General features: G+C 38.6%; 1 protein-coding gene across 1 annotated transcript in view; it reads left to right on the top strand.

The window, feature by feature from the left end:
- The first annotated feature begins 1,520 nt into the window (after nt 1-1,520).
- htr1e (5-hydroxytryptamine receptor 1E) overlaps nt 1,521-12,146 on the top strand; it is a 48,443-nt gene continuing 37,817 nt past the window's right edge. Inside the window, exon 1 of the mRNA XM_079887614.1 lies at nt 1,521-1,816. The gene's annotated coding sequence lies outside the window, so the exon portion shown is untranslated. The remainder of the gene's footprint in view (nt 1,817-12,146) is intronic.

Here is a 12,146-nt window from a genome sequence, read left to right as displayed (position 1 = left end):
CGGATCAACTATCAGACAAGGAAGGAGAGAATGAGGTGAGTATATGTAGCTGACGGTAATGTGAGACACCTGGTGCGGGGACTGATTAGCAGCTGATTCCAATGAGCATGATGTAACCACATGAAAGACACCAAATCACAGGACCTGAGAACACAGCCGATCCATGCACCGTGACACTAACCACTTATAAATAACTTACAACTGAACATTATTATAAAGTGTTACCAATTTTTTTTTTACTTTTTTGCTTCAAATCAAAGTTTGTAGTGATGTGATTCACTTTGTCGCTGATTGGCTTGGTTCATGGCTTATAGCTATTTGCTGAAGACTTTTTTAAAATCCCTATGGCAGAAATTAATGGAAAAATTAAACAATATTGCTAATGCAAACTGTAAGAAGAGTTTTGAAGATGTGGCTTCAGTAGTGACTTTGTTAACGATAAAAACAAAAAAAATGTTCACAAGTTGGTTTGCCCATATACTCTTTAAGCTAATAAGGTTAAGCGTATTAGGCTTGCTGTCCGCAGTGGAGAGGTTGGAGGAAGCAGCTTCATCTCGAGCTCGGATACACCCCCCCGTGGAGTCTGGTGGCAAGATGCCTAAATGATGCAGGTGGAGCTGGGGAGGAGGAGGGACGCCAGAACAGCCGATGCCAGCGCGAGGTGAGCGGCTGCTTATGCTCAGGCGGTTAATTGAAAGATTAGATGGGTTCACTCCTCCCGAAATTACGTTTAGGAACTTAACTAAGACAGCAGTCACTAATTAATGATATAATGGTAGATTTGAAATGATCAGGACCATAACAAATTTTTATTTTATTTTACTTTTTTCATGTTTGCTGTTGCATTGCTGTAAATCCACCAATAACCTATAATACAGAATCACGTATGTTGTGAAAGATGGCATTTTTTTAAAATATAGATTTCATATTTTATAAAAACCGTTTAAGACATTATTGTCAAATCTGTGTCAATAAACAGTGTGTTCACTACTCTAATATTTTAAAATATTTTTGGTGGAAATGTTCATGAGTTGGTTGTTGTTGTAACATTTTTTAAATGGACTTTCAGATATAACCCCATCCTCTGAAATATTAACATGTGACAATCTAGACCCATAATGTTACAAATGTTACATGATACAAACTGAAAAGCAATGAATGAACATGAGTGTGTGTGTCTCAGTATTTGGTGTGTGTCTGTGGTGGCATGAGCTTCACCATGATCAGTGTCACTTATTTACTGACATTGCATTAGAAATAATGCACAACCTGGAAGATTTACTAATTTCACATCATAATGTATATTTTACATTTTCAAGATCATAAATCTTTGTTTATTGCCAGGTTAAAAAAAAAAAAAAAAAGCCACATTTGTAATGCGGTCTTAGACTTTAGGTATTTATTTGTTTGTTTTTTATATCGTAAATAATAGGCTATAACAGTACACAGCAGATATTCGTGTCGCTGACTGGCGGATAATAAAGCGTGTTATCAGCAGCATCGTGACGTGTAATCTCGTCTCCATGGTTGCCAGCCTCAGCTGATGTGAGTGAGGAGCCTCTGCTGTTTCACACCGCGCGCAGGGCTTCACGGGCTCGGACAGGTGATGATGATGATGATGATGATGATGATGATGAAGATGAAGCTTTCAGAGGCAGATGTCCAGGTGTGTGTGCGAGATCCATAGATACACACCTGATGAACCCGCTCGGCAGGGCCAGTTACACACCGACGTGGATACACAAACGTCGACTCTTCTCCATGGATGATCGGTATCTGATTCACCAGAAGTGCACGGACGCTTGAGATCATGCAGGTGAGTCAAAGTTCCTCGCTCCGATAGACCATAAGATGTGGTTTCTTAGCTCTGGATTGCATTGAAACAAAAACTTCACGAGAAACGAGTTACAGTCTGACTTTTCACAATATGATTATTAAGGGAAAATGGGATTTTGTACACTTTTATCAAGTGTTTGTCCCGTTTAATGTCATGACACACGGGAGAGCTTCTAAATGGACTCAAGTCATTCATGGACTATTAGTGCACAGAAAAGCAGTTGATCTGCTCTTGTGGCTGAAACATGCTCCTGTCCTTAAAGCATAAAGGTCTGTTCATAACTGTAAAAAAGATAGGCTAACTATAAAGACAACGATAAAGATGTGGTTCTAAAAATCGTTCTCAATATTAAAGAATAGCTGAGTTCACACCACATCTATAACGATAACTATATAGAGAAACAATATAGTTATAGAACGATTTTATCCAGCTGATGAACGATAAAAACGTCCAGACAGTCAATCAGACTCAATCCTGCAGTAGCCTACAGCATTTAAAGCGGCAGACGAGCACGCGCTTAGATAAACACAGCGATATCGTGCGCTGGTGTGGACGCATCTTTATTTTACTATATCTCTTTACATAAATATTTTTTTCTACTTAAAAACTATAATTTCGTTATTTTACTAACCCAACTAATAACTCATCCGGGCTTTCCAATAGGTTGCACGTAAGGGGGAAAAAAGGCACGATATTCTGCCAGTCGGGCTGCAGCAGAGCAGTGTACAGCTTTACAGGAATCTCCGAAAATTACGTGATGGACAGGAAGAATTCCGTGAAATGAGCACGGACCCTTATAAGTTAAGGAAAAGGTCGTGGGTGGGCTTACGTTTCCATGACACGCGGGACAACAACGGGACGGGTTTAGAAACACGATCCCCGGTCCCAACATAAGATGCCCTTTATGAACTTCAAAACCGAAATAGCCATTTACAGCCATTATAAATCTTGGAAGAGCCAGTACATTTTTAATATAACTCTTATAGTATTCGTCTGAAAGAAGAATGTCTTATAGCTACACCTAGGATGAATTGAGGTTGAGTAAATCATGGGCTAATTTTCATTTTTGGGTGAACTATCCCTTTAATAGTGTTAGAGTTCAGCTAACTTTGGTTCTGATGAAGGATCTGCTGTTGTCATGACACTCAGCTCGAGATGCTGTGAGCGAGACGTTTCGCAATGTAAAGTACCAGTGCTGTATGTGCAAGAAAGAAGATAAGCGCAATTCAGTATATGCAAATATTATGATGACGCCATCGGGCGGTTCTATAGTCATAAGTCAAACTTTTTCTAACTTTAACTTCACCTCAGATATTTCAAATTAAACATATTTTATACAAACATTGTATATATGTGTCTGTATACTCAACTGACGAATTGGTGAATCAATTATTTAAATAGTTTTCTTTAGAAAGAGAAATATTACAGCTTTCTACAATATTCTTTAAAACCAGTCTCCAAATGTTGTGGTTTTTGTAATGGCTTTAATTGTTTACAGGTAATATTGTTTGGAAAAGCAAGTTCATGACATATCATTTAATTATCAGGGGTGTAACGGTACACAGAAGTCACAGGTCCTTTGTTTTGGATTCATAAGAGGAAAAAGCAACAATTCCTCAATGCTCGGTTTCTTTTCATTTATTTTGATCAGACGATTGTGCAAATTACAGTTTGTTCCACCTAGTGGCATTTAGTCGCCTTGGGGTAGTTGGTACAGAACAGCCTATTTGGTGTATTAAGCACTAAGCAGTCAGCAGAATACACTCTTGCATAGTGCATATGTTTGTGTTAAGCTGATTAAAAAACAGATTCCTGATTGCTTAAAAAAAAAAGAGGAATTGTTGATTTGTTACTCCAATTGATAGACTGACCAATGCTGCGCCGTAAAATGCAACTGTTTTCGAACGTATTGGTTTGATTTCAAACTTATTCGTTTTATTTTTGATTCATGTGAAGCCTACATGTGTAGCCTACGCAGTCATTTTCTTTGCACGTGAGAGTTCATTAACATGCGGTGACAAAGCCGGATGCACTAAGACTTCCACGACACAAATGATTTTGTCTCGTCATAACAGTGGAAACAACTTAAAATACTCTGTCATTTATTGTCATGAGTCATAGTTATAAGATATCATTCGAAACTGTAAAGGGTCTATTTTTATTTCTGTACAGTCACAATAAAAACAAATCATTGTGCTTTTATGAAATAAAGAGAACAGGATGCTCTTTCTCCTGTTGTGGTGGTTAGCAAACAGTAGGCGCGTTTCCATTTCAGATTTGCGCAAAGAAAACCTTTGCGATTTTTTCTAAATTTCGACAAAAAACTATTTCAAAATGACGGCGTTTCCATTAACCGATGTTATGCGACTAAAACTTCTTCTCACAATAATTAAATCCAAAAACCATGGCAACAGACGTTGGTGGGTTTATGTACTATATCCCAGCCACTGCACTGGCCATTATTATTAATGGAAGGAGATGTGTGTGTGTTTTCCCAGCATTAATGGTGAGGAACGACCCTTATTATACTTGTGAGCGGCTCATATGAGGAGTTTCTCCCTCAGATCTGCTGCGAGGTCTTGATTGTGGCATTTATTTGAGGTTTAGAATCCATTATTCCTGTAATTCTTTTGTCTTATATGAGTTTAATAAAGAGCTCTGTCTCGTATTCTGTCCAAACACACCGCGTCATCTACGTCAGGTGACTGTAAATGCGCAAAAACTGTTTCCATTGCAGTTTTGCGAAATATTTCTTTTTCGAATTGCCTGAAAACCACCTCATGCGAGCGTGAAACCTGCGATAAATGGGAGTTTTTGAGAAATTGACGTGTTTCCATTGGGCGTATTCACAATTCGCAATTTCAATTTGCAGAATTTGAAGGGTAATGGAAACGCGGCTAGTGTTGCATTACCGCGCGCGTCTCCTTCTGGATTGGAGTGTGGATCGCCTGTGACTGTATTTGTCGTCTGACTGTGTGCACCGAACCGTGACGGCTCAGGACGAATACGTGTACCGTTACACCCCTATTAAATATATTCAATGATTTTGCCCTGCTAAACAATATTTTACACTACAAGAACTACTAATGTACCATAATGCAGCAGATCTTAGAGCTTTTGAAAAAGGCATTAGATTTGTGTGTTCTTGGGGTGTCATCATCAGTCATGACATGTTCCTGAAGATATTCATTAGTCACAGTCAGGCGGTCGGAGGAAGGAGGATAGAAAATGTTGTTCCTGAACAGCAGAAGCACTAGCGAGAAGAGTCAGATGTGTTAAAGTGAAGATCAAGACCCCTCAGTGTGATCCCAACAGTTTGACTGGCACATTTCAGCGCTGACTGATTTATGATTTATGAATCTGTCCCAGTGTGATGCAGCTGTTATTGAAGGATGGAGCCGTTTAAAGGCGATGTCTGAGGACAGTAATCAGACAGATGATCTGAACGTAGTGTGCATGTTAAGTGCTCTGGGCTGAATTTCAGTAATTACAGAAATCTGTTGAGAAGAAGAGCAAGATTTTTACATTTCCCAATGAAAATGTGCTGTCTGACCATTGAGAACATGCTGCCATGATGCTAGGTGTTGTGGGCAGTGACCAGGGTGTTGCTAGTAGTTTACTTACAGTTAGGGATTTGTTGAGATCACTAACCCTACTTTAATGGAAAGAATATATATAGTGAAGCACACTGTATTCTTGGGTACTTTAGTGTACTAACGTGTATTTGTGGTGGACTATAAACTGGTATACCTAAAGTCTACTAAATCAAAACAACTTATATTGTACTTCTGAGATCCAACTAAAGAATGTTTGGTAGCTCTATAAAGGAACTATTCTTGACTATATGTTATCCGTTTATTTAGTTTTTCACTTAATGTGAACTTCAAAATTATTTTGGTGACATTTCAGTTACACTGTAAGAGTGTTGGGCATTCATGTCATACAGAAAATACACTGAGGTCTTTCTATCATTTTACTAATAGTGACATAAAAAAAGACATTTTATTGAAATAGCACTTTGAGTGGGTCAGAGATGCACTATTATATAGGGATAGTGTGTTGAAGACATACTCCAAATATCTTGTAATGTCATGAGTTCAGGCTTCTGAATTGTAATTGTTTTAGGTATCATTTAAATGAATGTCTTGCATATTGCGATGACATAACCGTTACACTTGAAGGGTGCTAATTTCATCATCTTTGAGAGCATATAGTAACAGTAAATAATTTTACGATTATTGGCACTTTTAGAATTGCAAATTCAGAACATTTCGGGCCCTATTTTAACGATCTGAAACGCAAGTATCTTTGTGGGCGGATCTCGGGCGCTGTTGCTATTATACCGGCGGGATAAATGACTCTTGCGCCCGACGCTAATCTAAAATGTGTTGGTCTGAAGTCGCTTCATTACTCATAGGTGTGGTTTGGGCGTAACGTGAAATAAACCAATCAGAGCGTCATCTCACATTCCCTTTAAGAGCAGGCGCGCTTGTTCCATGGCGGATTGCTATTATAACGGCGGATTTGCAGGAGCGGTTCACAGCCGAGGAGACCGGCGTTCCCGTCGGGGCCGTAAAACACAGAGAAGTGACATTGGGGATGGAGAAACACACCCAGATTAGCTTCGGTTAAACAGGCGTATGATAATTTGGGTAAATGTGTAAGCTAGATTTATGCCTATTTCTTCACATCTTCATGGACACCACAATGATTTCCCTCGTGTGGTAATATTGTTCCTTGTAAAGATGTATGGTTTTCTAAAAATGTGAACTGCTGCGTCTGTGTGTAGATGAGAGAAGCAAAGTGTATGCGCATTGAGCACACGCTACATTGATTATGGCCAAGCATGCGCCCTTAAAATAGCATCTGAATAACATGGGCAACGCGCCACTGACTTTAGACTAGGAACTGGAACTGCAAATTTCAAGTGCTCTTAAAGTGCTGTAGACTTCATCCGTGCTACATCTGCTCCTTAATTGTACCTCAAGAGCACTGAAAATGCATTATTATTTATGTCATGTTGCAACCCAGGCTCGTTGGAAAAATGTGCCTCTAGAGTTTTGCAAAACTCAAAAGCGCACTAATGCATACAAATAACTGCAGTTTTCAGCTGAGATAAACACGAGATAGTAAATAAGCAACAACTTTTATTCCTTTTGACACTTAATAATGATTACATGGGCAGATTATCAGTTAATGAAGACTTATTTTCACGCGGTTCGCTTGCACAATAAAATGTTATGAGCTAAACACTTTTATCATAGTGCATGATTGTTAAACGAACATGTTTTGACGTCTGCATCACATAAGCAGCTCTATATGTGTGTGTTTTGTGCTGTAGTAAACTGGCTCAGTAGTTCAGTGAAGCGCTCGGGTACGAGTCTGTGAAACACCAGTCATGATAACAGAGCTGTGACACGGCTACTTCAGCATTCTCTTCAAGTTCAAACTTGCTTTTGTTAACACTTTGTTTAGGGTTTAGTGTAGGGTCTGCGTTATCTTAGCGCTACTCACTGGACGTTTCATTATGAATGACCTACAAAATAAATTGTTGCCAGATTCACGAACATCTAGATAAAACAGAACACGCTTTTAGCATTTCACTTTGAAAGTGTCACATGTATTAGTCCATTAAGTGTTTTATATGTCCCGACGGAAGGGGAATCCTGGAGAATGACGTATTGAGGGAAACACTAGTCCTGCAGGACAGCGCTCCAATATAAAGTTAAGGAAACTTAACAACCCAGAGAAATATATGTCTACCTCGGATTTAACATTTGATCTGTACATCAGCATCGGGGAATAACATTATAATCTCGTTCACGGTAGAGAAGGCTTTTCCGCATATATACTGGCCCTGATGATCATCACACACACACTTACCGCTCGCTCCATTTCTGTAAATCAGTTTTTATGAATGAATGACTCTCTCACCCGTTGCTCTAGTCTTCGTCAACAGCCGCTTGCGCCCCCTGCTGGTGAGGAAGACTAACAGATATGGAGATTTTCAATCTACTGATATTCCTGCCATTCCCGGATGTCAAAAGTTGAATTTTCTGTCCAATTTGAACCACTGAATTTGTGGAAGTGAATTTGTAAAGCGAAATAAAATGGACCGAAAATTGCCTGTCGAATATTATAGGTTATATTTTTAAACAGAATTAATATTTTGGAAGTGGAATCTGAAAAATGTATATGGATAATTGAATATTTAATAATGAAAATACGTGTGAATGTTTGGAATTGAAATATTCACAACTTAAAAATACAACCCATTGAATTTCAGCCCATAAAAATACAAGCCCTAAAAATGCAATGCATTAAAATGCAAGCACAGTTAATGCAATGCATTTTTTTTCAATTAGTGCAATTCAACAAGCTTTTTTGTTTCAAAAACATTTGGCATTCCTTTACTCCCATACACGTGCGAGATGCAGTATCATCATATCACTGTGCAGAAATGTTTCCACAGGCACGTATCTCCTGGGTTAGTCATGCTTGTAGTTCACATGCAGTGGTCAACAGTTTCTGACTCAGACATCCACTGACACTTCATACCGCCCATATCACTCCAGTGATTCACTCTTCTGCATGAGGAACATCTGGATGTGGACCTGTGTCATTCGTGTACAGCTGTACTCTTTACCCGCAGCATCACCACACAGACGCTTCACAAGTCATGTGCTTACTTTGTGGTCTTCCCATAATGCAGTGTCATTTCATTTACCTTTCTGTTGCATTGGAGTGTATTGGAGGAGCATAAGCATTCAGTCCTGTCAATCATAATCATAAGCGTATATAAGCAGCATTCATTCCCAGCATCAATTATTCTTCCAGCATACATCCGCCTCCCCTTCTCCTCCTCCGTTCAACGTTTCTCTTTGTATTCAATGCTGTTAAATGAGGTTTTGCTAGAAGCTTCCCCAGACAGCAACATAGTTTCGGCCCAGATCCGGCCCACATCTGGGCCGTGTGGATCCACGTGTACCAGATGTGGACCGGATCTGGGCCGACACTATGTTGCTGTCTGGGTCAGAACTCTTTCAAGGACAGCAAGTTCCTATCCAAATTTGTTTACATTTACCATTAGTTATTACGACTGGACGGACAGATGAACTCGTGAAATAAGACATGAAACCTCTGTCAGTGTACCTTGGACATTTATTGATTCACAATTTTTTTTTTAACATTTTTAAACTGATACTGAAAATATGCTTAAATTACTGAAGAGGTAACGATAGGTTTAAACCTTTTCAAATGATAGTTTCCTGTCCCTAGAGTGAAAAAGAAATACACCAAATTGTATTTAAAGTACATTTATTTTATGAGTATAAAATATAGCATTCTAAAAAATACATTAGCTTTGGATCTATGTATTAATTGGACATATCCTGAAATTGTGCTTATTTCATGCTTTTACAAAAGCACACAGAGAAACTTTGATCACTACAAATGAAGTGCTAAAGTAGTATCGATTTTGCAAATGCAATCATAAGGGAAGTATGAGCTGAAATACAGTGTACCTTCAGATACTTCTTGTTAGGCGCTTGTTTCCAACTATAACTTTTAGAGTTTTGCAGTATGATTCTACAACATGTCTGTTAAATGTGATTATCATGATATGTTCTTTATGCACAACAAAGTACTTGTAATATGTTCAAAGTTTTCCTTTGTGCAAGAAATGAGTACAATTACAGGGTATTTTCAGTAAGCACAGTAATACGTATTTAATGTGTTTTAGTATACTTATAACAAAATAATTGTTCTTAAAATAGAAGTTTGTGTATTTCTTTTTTTCTAGGTAAATATGAGCTATAATGCAGTAATAACAGAACTTTTGATGAATACCAATATTGTGCTGTAATGATTGATGTCGTGCTTTAAGATATTAAAAGCACAGCAAGGATAAATCTATTGCTTTCGTTTTCTGATCTTCAACACTGGATACAAAGATCTTCAAGTCAAGGTGTTGAAATCCGTCATCCTCTTTTTCTTTTGCACATTCGACAGAGACTTTTATCCAAAATAACTTATGCCTATTGAATTCAAATATGTGACCCCTTTACACTGTTAATGGGGAAAAGTGATATAAAGTCATGGGATATCTGTAATGTTTTTTTGTTTTGTTTTTGTGACTGGGTACATTTATGCATAAAGCCTAATTTTAAAAATCTGAACCGTATGGATCATAAATTCAATATCTCTGTTACTTAGTGTAAAAGAGAATATAAGAATCCTCAACTGAGCAGAGCTGGTCACATCAAAAACAGAAAAAGACGTGATTGGTACAAAATGTATAGACATATTAAGAAAGAAATCATTAGTCTGCTTAGAGTGTAGTTGCAGCTGAGCTCCAGAAAGTCAGTATTGATGTGGGATTGACAGGTACAGATTTAAAGGGGTCATGACATGGTTTTTGTTTTTGTTTTATTATGTTCCCTTAGGTGCAATTATAGTATTACTATAGTTTTTTGGACAAAAAACATTAAATTTTTAGTGATTTATGACCTTTTCCCACCCTGTCTCACATCCTCTGATTTAGACAGTCTGTTTTGGGGGTGTTTCCCCTTTAAGAGTTCAGTGTTGACGGCCACTGTTATGATTGGCTAACGTCATTGGCTAAAAGTAGTTTTAAGATGAAATACATTACTGACAGTTTGTGGCGGCGGCGGCGTCGTTGGGCCCAGAATAGTCGGCACGGCCTGGGGCCGGTTTCACAAAGATAGACTTTGACTACGGCTTAGATATAGTAGATAGTCAGACTTCAGATAGACATCTAAATCAGACCGTTGCACAAAGCACTTAAAACTCTGACTATCTTAAGTAGGACTACACTGCAATGCATTCTGGGTAAAATAAGACACTTTTCAAAACAAAAAACATGGCGGATCGAGTAAGCGCATTCAGCCGCTCAGTGCAGTTTACCCCAGCGGAGAATATGTGTTTGTTGGAGGAGTTTAACAGTTACAAGGACATTTACTTGGGAAATTCAGCGGAGAATGTAGTAACAAGAAGAAATGTGTAAATTATGAGCCATTTTCCCTTTTCTTTTGGCTGTTTGTAATGTAACTGATTGTTACTGCTGGTAGCCAAGGTAACATAGAGTCTTAAGTTAGCCTGGGGGTAATTTTTTTGGTCTAAATTAAGTCAGTCTTTATTTTTGTGAAACAGTCTAACTTGCATTAGCCTAGTCTATGAGCAAATTTTAGACTTAGTCTAACACTATAGACCGCTCTAAAATAGCTTTGTGAAACTGGAAACTGATCTTTAAGCAAACGTTTTCTGGCAAAGCCAGCATCATACTGTGATTTGTTCTCAAAACAGTCATCCTTGAAATGTAGAGAACACACGCTTAAATTAACTGGGACGTCCGCAAAAAAAAAAACTGCATCCATTTTTCCCTGACGTCTGGATCGTTCGGCAGCGTCCTCAGACATGTTGTTTGTCCACAGCCAGGAACAGCACATCTGCGTCTTCAGTAAACAGACACTCGCTGCACTCGACTGAACACCTGTGGCGTGACAACCATGCCATGATGCAAAATGAGGCGTAGTGGTCTCACGCTGGAGGCAGTCATATGCAAACGACTGGTACGTCACTTCGTACCGGGACGTCACTTCTCACCATGGATCCCCAATGAGCTGTAATTAGAGCTTGATTAAATAAATGCTTGGTTTACAATGGGGAGGACGTCTTAAGCTATGAAACTTGCAGGAAGTTTTAATGGTACAATGACGTCTTATATACCAAAAGATCACGGCAAATTTGGTTTCTCATGTCATGACCCCTTTAAACAAACAATACAGAACTCTAAACTCTAAACTAAAGGGTTCTTCAGGACGATACGGTTATAAATAGAACTGTGACTACGTGTAAAGAACTTTGAAGAACCATCTTTTATTTTTTAGAGTGTACATATTTACATTTGATCAGATCTTGCTCTCCCTGGGAATCGAACCCATGACCCTGGAGTTGCTAGCACGTGTTTGAGCTCCAGGAAATCTCATATCGAGTCATTTTCTGAACAATAACTGCTGTTATGAAATACTTCCAGTTTGACAGTATCACAGTTCATCACTTTACCATGTGTTTGTCACATCTCTAAGGTTTACAGAAGTTAAAAGAGCTCTGCTCAGGGTTTATTCTAAGCACTAAACTTCAGTTTTGCTGGAATAATAATGAAGCAATCGACAACATGTCCTGTTGCTCGTCACTTTATCTCTCCGTGTCTGTTCAGGAAACAGTGTTAAACTGCTGATCCTCCAGTGTGATGCTGCGTTTCATTCACACACTACAACCTGAACCCACT

The sequence above is a fragment of the Squalius cephalus genome (assembly GCF_949319135.1).
Source record: "Squalius cephalus genome assembly, chromosome: 12".
Lineage (NCBI taxonomy): Eukaryota > Metazoa > Chordata > Actinopteri > Cypriniformes > Leuciscidae > Squalius > Squalius cephalus.
Note: the sequence above shows the minus strand (reverse complement) of the source record. Positions and strands in the feature narration are given on the sequence as shown.